This window comes from Hylobates moloch, unplaced genomic scaffold (assembly GCF_009828535.3).
Source record: "Hylobates moloch isolate HMO894 unplaced genomic scaffold, HMol_V3 SCAFFOLD_10, whole genome shotgun sequence".
Lineage (NCBI taxonomy): Eukaryota > Metazoa > Chordata > Mammalia > Primates > Hylobatidae > Hylobates > Hylobates moloch.
The window spans coordinates 21,118,834-21,134,063 of NW_026652285.1; the positions used below are offsets into that span (position 1 = coordinate 21,118,834).

The 15,230-nt window shown below is 36.3% G+C and overlaps 1 protein-coding gene and 1 long non-coding RNA gene across 7 annotated transcripts in view; one reads left to right on the plus strand and one right to left on the minus strand.

The window, feature by feature from the left end:
- The window catches only part of SKAP1 (src kinase associated phosphoprotein 1), a 311,067-nt gene that overhangs the window by 130,758 nt on the left and 165,079 nt on the right, over window positions 1-15,230 (plus strand). The gene's annotated exons all lie outside the window — the stretch shown is intronic.
- On the minus strand, window positions 29-13,549 carry LOC116474695 (uncharacterized). The gene is made up of 3 exons (XR_004249737.1): window positions 13,381-13,549; window positions 12,293-12,352; window positions 29-525 (listed from the first exon to the last, which is right to left on the minus strand). It is a non-coding gene; the product is annotated as an uncharacterized LOC116474695 (long non-coding RNA).

The window sequence follows — 15,230 nt, forward strand, 5'->3', positions numbered from 1 at the left end:
TATAACTACAATAACACTGAAGCTGTAGTTGTAAATATACATTATCCTCTTTAATATGACATAGAGTAGATTGAGAACTGAGAAATTATTAAGACCCCCACACAAAAAAATTGGAAGAAAGAATGAAAACATTTAAGTTAAAATTATGTTCATTTTGTAATTCAATAAAGAATCCCAGAGACATATTTTTAAATTTAATGTTGTTTTCTAAAGCACAGAAAAAGCCCCACAGACATCTGTTTGCATACATTGTGTGTCAGGCAACATCAGATCTGAATGGAATTTATCTAAATTTTATATGCATGGCTTGATGTAAATTGAAATAAATTGTACAGCATACTCTGTGTGGACATATTGGTTTTTCCATCGCTGCTTGAACTTTTAACCCCAGGGCCTGAGCCGGTCACACGTTGACCTGTCTGAACTCTGCTGGTAGATCCAAGTGTGGAAGGCTGACCTTGCATCCATGGCAACCATAAAGTAGGGTCCATGACTCTTCTCTCCTTTCTCTCTCTTTTCTCCACACTCCAAACAAAACAAAACAAAACAAAACAAATTAGTATATTCTCGCACAGTCAGTCAGTGTAATCTTGGAATAGTTTTACCAAAATGCATTTTGCCCCTAACCTAAGCTCTAAGCAAAGCTTTTCCAGCTTGCTTGTCAGATGTTAATGAAACTTTGAAATGAAAGCCTTTATAAAAGTTAATGGAAAAGACCCCTTCCTGGGACACATTCAGTTTGCTTGTCTACTATTATAATAAAATATACTTCACATACTCATATATTAAGTAATGTTGCTATAGGTATGTTAGACATGCAGATGAAAATTATACTTGTCTGGGAATTCAACATAATCCTTTGTGGGTGGATTAAAAAAATACTTACACAAGGTTTTACCACTACCTACAAAATCCCTATCAGATCTAATATTTTCCAGTGTCATGGAATGATGTATCCGAAAGGAGTAATAAGCATTAGGGATCTAATTTCTCTATTATAGGTTGTAGTCTCCATTTTAATGAAGGTACTTTTACACTTTTGGTTTAATTTAGATGATCTTTAAATTCATGTACCAAAAATTATCACTTTCACAATCTTGATGGTAGTCTAAAGGTGTTATTGATTCATTCTAAAATTGAAATTCTGTTCATAGGATATATTTGTGGTTCTTCATTTATTAATGCAAGAAGCATTTGTTGAATACCTACTATGGTAAATAACTTCAACTAAGTACTATGGGTGATTTTTTTTTAAAAGGTGTGTAACTGGTTATAAGGAATTACAGTTTTGTTGCAAGATAGGTTATATTATTTAGAAAGAGAAAAACTAGAGAACAATTAGACAGCAGTGACAAATGCATAATTGTTTAAAATTGTGTACCACCTGACAAGGAAATGTGGCGTAATGGAGTGACCAACTGGGAGTGGATTTAATGAAGTAAGACCTCTTATGAACAAAGCCTTGAAAAAGGTGGTTGTCCAGGACCATTAAGTAGACATTCTAGGTGTGGGAGGTTTCATAGAATAAGCAAAATCTGGGGTTGTGTTGGTAATGTACAAGAGTTAATAAAGAAAAAAAATGACCAGAGAAAATGGGATATGTTATACTGGGAATAACAAGCATCTTTGAATGCTCATGGACTAATCTTTTCAGATCCTGGGGTCTCTATACATACTTCAGTTATTTGTTTCTGAAGGTTTTGCAGCAACAAAAATTTTTAACACATTTGTCAGATTTGAGTTGTAGAGGCCACTATTATCCTTTTTTAGAAAGAATAAAGAAAATTTTAACTTCTAGAAGCTTTATGTATAACCTGAAAATCTCAAATGTTCCACAACTTGTCTTTGGGCAACTACAGGTAACAGGATTGATAGGAGAAGAGTCTGGTGAAACTAAAGTTTTCATTTAGAGAGCCCATGAGGTAGTTTAAAAACAGCAACAAAAAAGCCACAAGAGTATTTTTTTTTTTGGTCAGGCCATATTGAAAATAAAAAAAGGCAATATAATGTAAGCAAGAATCAGGAAATTCTCCCAGTCTGCCCCTAGCAAATTCTATGAACTTGTGAAGTTACTTTATCTCTGTAGGCCAGAGGTTCTTCATGTGTAATAATAAAAATATCTCACATTTACTGAATCCTTACTTTATAGCAGGCACTAGTGTTCTAAACACTTTCATTTAATTCTCACAACAACCCTATCAGATAAGTACCATTATTGTTCCCAGTTTACAGAACTGGAACTCAGGGAACAGGAAACTGAGGCACTCCATCTTTTCCAGGATCACTCCCAGCTAATCTAGCTTTAGACTTTATGTCCTTCAGCCACTAGACCAGAGGTCAGTAAACATTTTCTATAAAGGGCCAGATAGTATTTTAGGCTTTGTGGTCCATACAGTCTCAAGAGCAGCAAATGCGCAAATATATCATAGTGTGCAAGTGGCCTTAGACAATATGTAGATGGATGATTGTGGCTGTGTTCCATTAAAACTTTTATTATAGGCCAGGTGCAGTGGCTCACACCTGTCATTCCAGCACTTTGGGAGGCCAAGGTGGGAGGATCACTTGAGTACAGGGGGTTGAGGCTGCAGTGTGCCATGATTGTACCACTGCACTCCAGCAGCCTGGTCAACAAAGTGAGACCCTGTCTCTTTAAAAGTAAACAAATAAATAACAACAACAACAACAAAAAAAACTTGACACTGACACTTGAATTCCATATAATTTTCACATGTCAAGATGTGATTTTTCTCCAACCATTTAGAAATATAAAAATCATTTTAAGCTTCTAAGACCTACAAAAAATGGTGTGGGTGAGATTTTGCCCAAGTCATAGTTTGACAACCCCTGCACTATACTATATTGCCTCTCAATATACAGAATAAGGAGTTGAACCTGATGGTCTCTAGTTCATTACTACTATTAAAGAAAAAAATTTTCCCAGTCAGAATGGATTTTATTAAAAAGACAAAAAATAACAGATATTGGTGAGAATGCAGAGTAAAGGGAACTCTTTTTGTTAAAGAAATTTTTTAATTCAATGACTTCCTAGCTCCAATGGCAGGGTTACTACATTGAATTCAATACTATGTAACTAAGAATTGAAACCTGCCTTGGAAAACAAGACTTTCCATAACTTGTCTTTGGAAAAGAAATACTACATCTAAAGTATCTCAGAAAGATGAATAATTACTTCTGTTTAGTTGATATTTTGAGAAAGATGTTTCATTATATCCTTTAAAAAGCCACTTTATGTTAATGGCTGTTCCTATCAGGTTGTGTTCCTCATGTTTAGTCTGAGTCTCTTGTGATGCAGCAGAAGCCCATTAGCTCTAATTTTTAGAAGTGGAGATGAGCTTGTCTCTGTCGTCTACACAATTCTACACTACCTTCTATAACTTCTACATCACCTCCTGCAGCTGAAGATAAGAATTTCCCATCATTCTCCCACACTTTTATTCTTTGCTTATCTACATTGCTTTCTGTTCTTCCAGCTATTATTGTAACTTTCAAAGGAAATCTACTCCAAAATGTCTTTATCCTCTTGTATGATAGAACCAGGAATTAGACAGGTTAGAGACTTCCTTTCCTTATCTGTATTTAAAAGTTGGATTTTCCAAAAATGCGTATACAAAAATGTCTGTAAGTGTCATTAGTACATAAAATAAGTGTTTTTTATAGAGGTCCATATGCTTAATTTATAGTTACTTTAGTTGTATAATACTTTGGTATTACATTAGACGTTGCAAATCATCTCTTCTTTTAAAATCAAGTAATGTAGCTGATTGTGAATTTAAAACTCTTTCATTTTTTCTTTTAGCTTTAAAATTCACAGCCATTCCCAAGTTTACTTCTGTTTCCTTAGTGTCTATTGAGGTGATGTGATAAAAACAAAATATAAAATCTCATACATATTATGATGTTTCTGTGTATAATCCCCAGTTATAACCTTAGCATTCATACTCCTGAATAGTCTAGTGAGCTGTATGCCTTAGGGCTTCCCAAACATTGACAATTTATTTCATAGGTAGCAAGAAAATATCCCCTTATTATCTAGCAACCTTCTATGTGTCCTAGGTATGATAAATTCAGAGGACTGTATTTCATCTTGGAAATGCCCATTGGAGTCAAATTTTTGAAAGTTTTTCCCCAAGCCTGTGTATTCTACAGATATTTTGTCAGAAAACTAATATTTTGCACATATATAGTTTTCTGACATAAGATGGTTCTACAGCCACAAAAATTGAGGAGCCTGAAGGAAAGCAGTCCCTTTAAAGTCTGCCTCCTTTATGTGTGTTCAATATGGTCTTAGCATACTCACTCAACAACTTTGGTCATAGAGCTGTAGTGAGACCAGGTGAATAAAGTGCTTCTTAAGAGTAAAATGCTCATCTATTTATATTTCCAAGATTACTGAGTAGTATTTGATGAATTGCATAGGCACTAAGGTAAAGACTATTCATAGTTTATTTGAAGTGGTTGAGATGAGAAATGATTTGAACTAGAATATCTAGGGATAGAGAGCCTTCAAAAGAGAAAACCATACTGTGACCAGGAAACTCCCTTCCCTACCACAGTATCACAGGACAGTGGCCTTGGAATGCTCATCACCTGCTAACGTCTTAGCATAACCAGAAAGCAAATTTAAAGTTGCTTGTGAAGTAAGACTCTCCAATATTACTTTGGCCAAGTTTGCTGCCTTTAAAGACCTTTATTTTGAGAACAATCTATTCAGTGACTAAGCTAGTCAATGTTTTTGTCTTGTTTTTTCACTTTGTACTTGTTTACATATTATTTTTGCAGCATTTCATTGATCTTTAAAACTTAAATTTCAACTTTTAAATTTGAGCAATTCTACATTTTAAGGTAAAGTTTAAAATATATAATTGCCCAAAACACAGCTCACTCTTTTAAAATTATTATTCCCTGTGATTTGACTTCTTCAAATCACTACTAGTCTTATATGGAAATTCTGTGTTTACAAATCTCTATCCCTCACTGAACTCTGGCTTTTTGCAGCCCTAGCACAATGCCTGTCACCAGGTAAGTGCTCCCAGAGTGTTTGTTGACCTAAACTGTTGAACCGAATAGTGACAAAGAGGATGGATTTTAACTGGGCATTAGAATGCACCACAGAAACTCATGGATTATTTGTATTTTTGGTGGTTAGGCCCATTCTAAAGGAATGCTACAAGTAAACAACTATAATAAGCCAGTATTGACTTCCTTGGGCATTTCATGTTGCTTGCAATATGGTGGACAGCAAGGTAGGGTAGAGAATTGGCGGAGTAACTTCAGCATATACACATGTGAAAGAAGTTGAGTGGCACTTCAGCTGCTCCTCACCACTCTTAAAAGTTTTCCATGAAATAGAGGGGAGAAGGAAACTTCACTTCCTGTTAGTGAAATTCCATAGCAATATAAGACACCCAAGAGCAACATAGTAGTACAAAAGTCCCTACATCTCATTGATTATCTTCAAGTGTTCGGATTTGAAGTAAGAATATGTGTTCTTCTACCCTCTGCAGAAAAAAAAAATCGTATTTATTAAAGATGTTCTATCAATATATTATTATAGTAGTGATTGGCTCAATTCCTGGATATGGTTTAGTATATATCATATCAGCCACCTGAAGCACTTTCTGGGAAAATGCTCAAGAAATATAGGCTATCAAATAATATAAAAAATGGTTTATGTTTGGGTCAGTGGGAGACTCACTTGATAAGTTTGGCTAATTAGCATGTTTTGAATTCATTTTTAAGTTGTTGATCACTATCATTGATCATTATGATACGCTATTTTATGTTGGATTATTTATTGTTGGTTTCCTATAATCTCAACAGAAAATCAAAATAACATAGTCTTCATTATACTTTTTGATAAATGATAATTTTTAAAAAATTTTGTTGTGTACAACTGAGGATGAGATGTTTCCTATTTCTGTAAGCTCATTAAAGAAAGCTATGTGCCCTGATGCCAGTTGTGGCATTGAGACTACTGCAAAGTTCCTAACATGGTGGAAGAAAATCAGGAGCCAGGGGACCATAAGGAAGGTCTAAGAAATGTAGATTCAGACCAGGTGCAGTGGCGCACGCCTGTAATCCCAGCACTTTGGGAGGCCAAGGTGGGTGGATCACCTGAGGTCAGGAGTTCAAGACCAGCCTGGCCAATCTGGTGAAACCCCATCTCTACTAAAAATACAAAAATTAGCTGGGCGTGGTGGTGGGTGCCTGTAATGCCAGCTACTTGGGAGGCTAAGGTAGAAGAATTGCTTGAACCCAGGAGACGGAGGTTGCAGTGAGCCGAGATCGCGCCACTGCACTCCAGCCTGGGTGACAGAGCGAGACTCCATCTCAAAAAAAAAAAGAAAGAAAGAAATCTAGATTCAATTCAAATACTCATGGAGTCTCTACCATATGCAACGCATAATGCTAGGTGCTAAAGGACTATAAAGATAGGTAATTGGGACTCTCCCTGCAAATTTATAATTTATTGGATATTGGGCTGATGGGAAGGGTCGGTGGGAATAGAGAGGAAACAAAACAAGATGATCTTTGCTCATTTTCCAAGGAGCAGTTTCAGTAGTCTACTAAAAACAAGCCTAGTTATTAGTGACCTTAGAGTGAGTGAGTACTCAGAAACTAGAGGCTGTGGGTATATGTTACCTAAGAAAAGTTGTTTGGTGAAAAGAATGAAAGGGATAAATGGTAGGAGGAGAGAGGAGCTTTTTTGTTTATTTTGTTTTAGTTTTAGGAGAGGGGAGATCTGAGCTGATTTTTCAGCATATGAGAAAGAACCAGTCTAAAAGAGAAGATAATTGATAGAATCAGGTCCTGGAAAGGTAGAAATGGGTCAGTCAATACTATACAAGAATCAGTCCTGGCTAACAGGCAGGAGACTTGTTCCTTAGAGAAAGGAGTTAAAGGATAGAAGAGAATGAAGATACAGAGATATTTTTACTTGAAGGGAGGAGAAGGCAAAGCCATTTACTAAAAGTAAAAAGCCATGGAGCAGGGACTGGCCTAGGGCTTAGAGAGACTGGAGACTGGAAGTTTAAGGCAGCCGTTAAAGAGATGTGATAGGATTAAGAGAAAACACATTATTGTTAAGCAGTAATTAATATATACAGTGAGAACCATCTCAATCTATTCCACAAACATTAATCATTAAATGGAGACTTCATGGAGGAGCAAAATGCTAAAAGATTCTGATCCATTTCATTTTTAGGCTCACCCCTCATAACTCTCTCGGTATAATACGTGGTTAATAAATATAATATAGCCTCCAGATCATGGAAAATCACATACAATCTCACACTGAGCTGTCTATCCCTTTGACACCAGGACCCAGTCCTGAAGAAGTATCACATTCACAGAAGCGCAACAAAAGTAGGAATTTCTGTCCTCAAAAATACGTGTAGCCCATTTTACAAGGCAACTTTCTTCTCCTTTTTCAAAATCCCCACAACTCCCTGGAGCCTCTCACTCTCCTGTCCCAGAACTCTCTCACAGTCCCATGCCATTCTGCCCTGTCCCTCTTAATCCTTGAAGATATGGGGTGGAGACTGCTTCTTTGCTCCCTGTCTTCTACTGTCAACCTAAGTATCTTATTCTCCACATTCTCCCCATACTGCATCACAAGGCCAAAACACTTGACTGAGAATGGCAGAGCCCTCCGTGGATGATGGTGAGCCTGGGAACGACCTGAACTAGTGAAGCCAGAAACTCTTGAGCACACAAGGGAAATAATAAGCTAGGAACACTCATAGTTAAAAACTGTTTTCTCATAACACTGCAGCTTCATGACCTACACTTATTTTGAAGAGGATTTGAAACCATGACCTGAAATACTGAGCCTACCTTTCATCTTACCTCCTACATGTGAAACTCATGCTCCAAACCCCAGCCTCACAGGATTATTCATCATCATTCCCCAAACCCAGCCCTGTGCCTTCCACCTGGAGTGCCTTTCCCATCCTCCCATCCACCCATTCATTCTTCAAGGCCATGCTCAAACTCCCTCTTCTCTAGGTGGCTTCCTAGTTGCCCCAAGTTGGACTCAACCCCTTCCTGTCTTGGATTTTACTTGATCAGTTATCATAGCTGTTACCTACCACCATTTACCTGCATTGTCTCCGCTCACTGCAACCTCCATCTCCCGGGTTCAAGCGATTCTCCTGCCTGCATTGTATTATATACACTGGCATCTCCAAAGGATTGTGGGCTGTCAGCACATATTAGACATTCAATAAATGTTTGTCAAATCGATCCCCTAAAATGTGATTGTATGATCCAGATTTTCAAATCACACACACACACACACACGTACATATATATTCTGTCATATCCTAAAGAACTTTCAAAGAACCTTGAGATAATAGCAGTCTCCTGTTCTATACTGTGTCTTAATGTGCCACAGAGTGACAGCGTCCCCCTCTTCCCCCTTCAATGATATCTGGAGGTTTTCCTCGCTTAGACACCAGAAATACTGAAGGATGGAAAACACTATACCAGATAGATCCAAGATAAATGTTTACTTCCTTCAGTAGTCTAGCTTATGAGTATAAAGCCAAATGCTGGACAGTACATTGACACCACAAAGACAAACAAAATAGACAGGAACTTTAGAAAAGGGAAAGGAGGCAGCCAATAAGGGCATGCTCCATTGTGTATGTTACAACTCAGGGAAGAGAAAATGGCAGCAAAACCAAATCTACGTAAGAGTTTATATCCCTTTCACTACTGAAATATGGTTTATGCTGAAATGCCAACAATCTGTGATCACCCACATGAAATGAAAATGCTCATATTTATATGGTGCTTTTCATCTAGAGAATCCCAAGGTGTTTTATAAATTATAAATATGAATGTTCCTTATGCAATGTCCCTGATATTCTCCATACACAAAATCCAGTTTCTGATGGCCAAAATCTCCCTCACGCCTGCCATACCACTGAATATTAAACATTTTTATCAGATCACAATTTTTTATCTTTACAAAAATCCACTGTATTAAAAGGTCTACAGTTTACACTATTTGTCTTCTAACATATGCTGCATCCCTCCTACCCACTTCCCTTCCCCCACTAACATGGAAAGTGAATTCAATTAGATTTAAGACAAAGAGTAATTGCACTGGAAAATAGAAAAAATATCTCATCCCATAGTGATTAAGCTCTTTACCTTACAGAAGGAGTTTAACTCTTCCATGAAAACAGGATCTCATGAAATAAATGAATACAGGGATTTGCTAAATCAAAATATAGTGTCTTGAAGCGAATTACGTAGTCATCAGGGAGCTTTTTGCTCCAAGGGAATAGTGTACTACTCAGTGTAAGATGCGTAAGAAATATAAAATAAAGTCTAAAACAGTTAAGAGTTTTTAATTTTTGTCTTTTAACTATTCTTATTTTATAGTCAGTATCTCAAAATCTGAAACTTATTCTAAACTCTCGGATTCCTGAAAGTGAATTCAATCATCTACTTTTCTAGAATTAGGAATCCAGGGTAACCCCTTCCACATAGTCAATCAGAATCAGTCCAAGGAGAGCCTGAATTATCCATGCTACCAAAACTGCTTTGCCCGCAGCTTCTGACTAGTTGTTTGTTGACGCTCACTCTGACTTATGCAGAAAGATAATAAAATACTCTAATGTGACAGGTTCTTTATAGAAGTCTGGAAACTTTAGATGACCAATAGCTAAGGATAACATACAGAACTGTCATTTCCAATAAATATTTAAGGTGGGGAAGATGGTGTCAACTGCAAGGGAAACTTTTAAAAGGTAAACGCTGGAACATCTGGAAAGAGTCTGGAATCAAGAGGCAGGTCAAATGTGCAGGTATAGGCTGCAGTCAGCCCTGTGGGAGTGGCTGCTCAAGGTTGGAGTGCAGCAAACAGAAGAGATCTTTCTGAAAACAGGAAATAGGTTCAGGTGACTTAAACTAAGAAATCTCCCTTCTTGGACCTTTTCCCACTTATATTATTCAGGCATTTCATACCTATCAGAGTGGTTTGGCTTAAGTAAGACTGCGACTGCCAAAATTTCTGAAGCTAGCCCTGTTTTATACCTTCAATGGTCCTTTGTAATGGTAAAGTTATATAGGTCCATTCCCTTATAGGCCCTTTTGTTCTTTTTAATAACCAATAAAATAAGAACTACACATTTTTATGTCACATTTACAAAAACTCTAGCAGCTCAAGGCATAGGCTTGGTTTTGACTTTAGTTTCTCATGGCAGCATGGCTTTTTTTCTTTTGAATAGTGCCTGAACTGAACCATATATATGTTTAATCATTGATGAGACTCTATTTTTAATTGGTTAATACCCTAAAAGGGTGGTAGGTCTGATTTAAAAGGTAAAGCAAGGGAATAAAAGTGAACACTTGTTTTAGAAGTTTTGTACTACCTATCTCACCGTATGATCTTGTTTTGCCCCATTCCTAACTAAGGATGATAATATCTGTAACTATTTATAAGGTTATAAGGTCATTTATATTGTTCTTCAAGATCTGCTGGTGAAAGGCACTATATAAATTTATCTCAATGTTAGTAAATGTATATATTTACCCGTATCTACAAAACCTGTTGTACACAGGACTGATTCATTTATTTATATGTACTTAGTTTGTTACTTTTAGCAAAATTTGTGTCATGATAAATAGTTTAAAATAATTATACGTGTTAACCAAGGATTAGAGAGACTGATTTATAGGCTTAGAGGAGGCAAAAGAGTAAAATAAAACCACCATCTATTTAAGCCATGGAATCAAGTAAGTTTAGAAGTTCTTAAGTGAAATGTTTTTAGTCAGTCAACAAAAGGGTAAGGCCTACCAAAAGGAGTGTCTATAAGGAAGTAACACAAGGATTTTTTTTTAAATCTAGAAATATGTGAGTTAGGAAAATTAATGTCTAACTCCTTAGACAGAGAATGCTCCTTTCAAGTTTGATAAAGGTCATTTTCAGGACAGTCTAAGAGAGGTTACAGTTCAACTTCCACCAGCAGGCCTTCAGAAAAGGAAAAATGGCTTCAGTTTCTGAAGCTGTTGTGCTTTTTTTTTCCTAATTAAAGATGATAAAATGCAAATGATTACCTGTATTCTGAATATTTTATAATAATATTTTCTATTTTTCTCTGAAAAAATGAGGAAGTTATCACTTTTTCCCAAGACTGGAATGGAGAGAATACCAGCCAACCATGATGCAGTGAATGTGTGCCAGTGTCTACTCCCAGCTGCTCACGTAAATCTTTCCTCACAGCAGGATTTGAACAAAAACTCACCACTTAATTGAATAGTTCAAATGCTACTGAGTAGGAAATTTTAGCTAGACCAGAATATTTGTAAACTTAAAGTAGATATATGTATTCTGGCAGCATATATGGTATTTTGAAACATCAAAGCAATTTTAAAGAAATCTATGTTCTTATGCCAGTCGTGGATATTACTTGTTTTAGGACTTTGAAAGTATTTCTTTTATACTATAGCTGTTTTTTAAAACAACAACAACCACCTTGCTTCATTTTCCTTTTTATTTTTGAGCTGTTTGCAACCTATTTTCCAATAGTGAGAAACAATGCAATTAATTTTCTCCAGCGCAATCATGCATAGATTTAATAAGCATCCGAAGGTAGGATCCATCTGTAAAGTATGCGTTGCATGCTAAATTACTTCTCTTCTGTGGTTTTTTTTTTCTTTCCAAACCTTAATTAATTGAAGAAAAAAATGTTTATTAAAGTGGGAACAGGCTGGGCTCTGGCTCTCCATCTCTGGTTCAAAAGTTCATACAATTCCCTGAAGGCTCATCTGAATGTGTGTGTCTCCCTCTCACAATCTTTCTTTCTCTGCCTCTATAGTAGGGATAAATGCCTAGAAAAGGTGTATTGTTTTGTTCCCAGGATCAATTTTAATAATCTTGAGTAAACTAAGTTTTTCTATGTACAGATTTGCATATATCGTGTGTGTATATGCATATGATATGTTTTGCGTATATGTTTACATAATAGTATATACACATAGACACATAAATTATGTACTCATTTTCCTAATGCTTAGAATTTTTAAAAATTGGTATATTACTGTCGGTGATATCTTTAAACAGGATGTAGATGGAGACCAGGAAGTATAATTCTACAGGTGGATCTCAGACAGGAAATTAAAGGAATTATGTATGAAAAGAAGCTAGATCCTTATGGATAAATTTGGGCCAGACACAAAAATATTAAATATATCCAAATAGAGCAATGTTGACCCATAAACAGAGAAAATGGGGAAAAAAAAAGAGGAAGTGACTCACTGCTATGAGAGGTTTTGGAAACTGAAGACATTTCCTGATCTGCAGCAAGCTTTATGTGACCTAGGTGAAAAACGGCAAGCTTATTGTAAAAGAAAAAAAGTATCTTTAAAGATGGACTCAGAATTTTTTGAATCCTTTCAATTGCTTGCCTAGGATGTCATGACCCTTTTCTTTTTTCAAAGTATGACTTTTTTCTCCTTATCATATGCTACAATTTTCAGGTCCTTGCTCAAAAAAGAAAGGAAATACAAGTTGTAGTTTATGTTCAAATTACTAGTTTCTCTTTTTAGTTTAAAGTACAATAAGTCTTCTTCCTTAACACAAATAAAGTTTGCACTGTCACTTCCAGGTTTAGACGTCTATGGAATCAGAAAGCAGTGCTGAACTTGACTGTGATCTTGCCCAATTGAAGTCAACTTCCTTTGCCCAGTTGCTTCGTGCAAAACATAGTGATCATACAAGAGTCTAGCAGAGGGCTTTCTACAGGTTGTTTCATTCTCTGCTTTAGACTTTTGTGCCTAAAACTACTGGTCTGTTAGTCATTTAAATTTTTACAAATAGCCATTTAAGTTGGGAAAAAAATAAGCAGTACCAAAAGCTATTTTACTTTGGCATAGATGCAGCCTTTGTCATGCTGGCTCTTTTTGTCACATACATGTACCATCTTATACCCTTGCCATGTGTCAGATGAGCCATAGGGACATTCCTGGAAAGAATTTTAATGAATCAACATTCCATATTTTCCTCTCAAAGTAACTGTTGCTACTATATATTGACATGTCCAGATTTAGGCCACTTTTGAAAACTTGTGAGTCAAATCACATGGAGGTGATGCTGAAGTATCATCACCACATAACAGCCATAATTGATGTCTTGGGAACTTGAAGACTATACTATGTAGGTCATGTACTATGTAGGGCATCTATTTATGTGTATCACATGTCATAATTTCCCCATACCCAAATTTCTGTGACTTTTGGAAGAATCTTAATAATTTCTTTCTACACAGATTTTGGTTTAGACTTCTGTGAAAACCCTGAATTGAATAGCTGTGGGTTTCACAAATTACATGCATGTAAACAACATACCTTTGAAAGGAGGATGTGCGGGCCCTTTCTCCTATATGCTTATGTCTCTGTTGTCGTAGATTGGCGTCCTTTGTGAGCTATTCAGTGACATTTCAGAACCATTTTGCTCTGCAGAAAACCCGCAGTTGTGTTTCTTTAGCTGACACTGTGGCACTTGCACTCGAAATTGCTAGTTAGAAAAAAAAATTGTTGAGGCCGGTGGCTGTAATCAGCGTTGTTGCTGTCTGTTTCCTCAGACTAATAGCAGAGAGATCCGAGTCTGAGAGTTCAAACAGAGGTTATCTTTCCCAGGTAGCATCTCGTCCAACGAGAATTTGATTTTTTTCTATAGGACTTTACTCCATTAGATTAATGAAATTTCAATGAGAGCCTGGCGCCCCCTGAAGCTTTGTTAAGAAAACAAATGGTGATTCTGTAGGTGTGACAGCTTGCTTGGAGAGTTACCAGAAGGTGAATACAGCCCCACAATCCAGGCAGCCTGGAACACATTGATCTCTATTTAAAGCACCAATCGGATTTTTGTTAATTATAAATGATTGATCTGCAGTTTTTTCCTCTCTCTCCTCTTATATGTGTGGTTCCCCCTCCTTCCCGCACTTCTAACTTCTTTGCATGCTGAGTGCAGAGCTTTTTGTTTAAAGGAACAATCATAGAGAGCAAATTATAGCAATACCCAGCAGCAATGCTGCTGTGAATGTCATTGTCAGAGCGTTCACTGTTCATCCGACAGAGGTGAGCCCTGAAGTAGATTTCAGTCTGACTCCATGTTCCCTCTTTACTTAGCTTATTCCTAGAATAAGGGATGATTTTAACAAAAAGAAAACCATAGAATCACTAGACTAGTATCATAGATGCTATCATTATTACGTTTTAAAAACTGACTTGTAAGCCTCGTACACCAATTCCGCAATACTAACTCAGAACCTCGTATGTACCAGGATATGATGTGTGACCAAGCAAGCCCATGTGGGACAACTAGGGAAATATCTAAGGGATATCCAAGGAATATCTTCAGTAAACTAAGGGAATATCTCTGATCTTAAATCTCAATTTATAGGCATTTAGGTCATTAATACACCTTTTATCATCTCTGTGGAGTAGTTTTTAAATAATGTTTAGAAGGCTTACTGAATTCAAAAACAGACACATGTATTATTCCTGATAATTGCTCACCACACATAGTTCTGAAGACCACAGAAGAACATTCCAAGCTTCTTTGTGGATCTATTTTAGTGAAAGTATCTGAGCTTTAAATGTATTTATTTATTGAATACAAAAGCACGTAATTCCTTCTAGTTATTTATAACATATACAATACATAAAGAAGTTAATTTACGCAGCTCTTGGAAAACATATTTGTAAAAATTACAGCTTAAGGATTACAGATATTAATATATTATATTGAAAACTACATAGATTTCACAATCTAACTCAAATATAGATTTTTTATGAATGGGTCTTTCTTAAGTCTGAGCCTTTCATTAAGTTTTATGCATATATTTTCAAGTTAGAAAAATGAACTCGCCCCAGTGTGCTTTTTTAAAAATTGTCTAAATAATCCACAAGAGATTGTTCTAGACCAAGAATCTTACAGTAGTTTATCGTTTGCAGTGACACTCCTCTTCAAAATCCTTTAGATTTGAAAAAGTGTTACCTCATTTATTTGCATGTTCTGAAACTTTGCTTAACTTCCCTATGAGTTGCAGTATCAGTAATTGTGTATGGTAAATTCAACAGCATAAGAGTAATTCTGCCTTTAAAGCAGCAGCATGAAATGGTCAAGACCTGCAGTATAACCTACCACATCTCCCCACACCCAAAATTCAGTGACTTTCTAAAGAAGCTTGCTA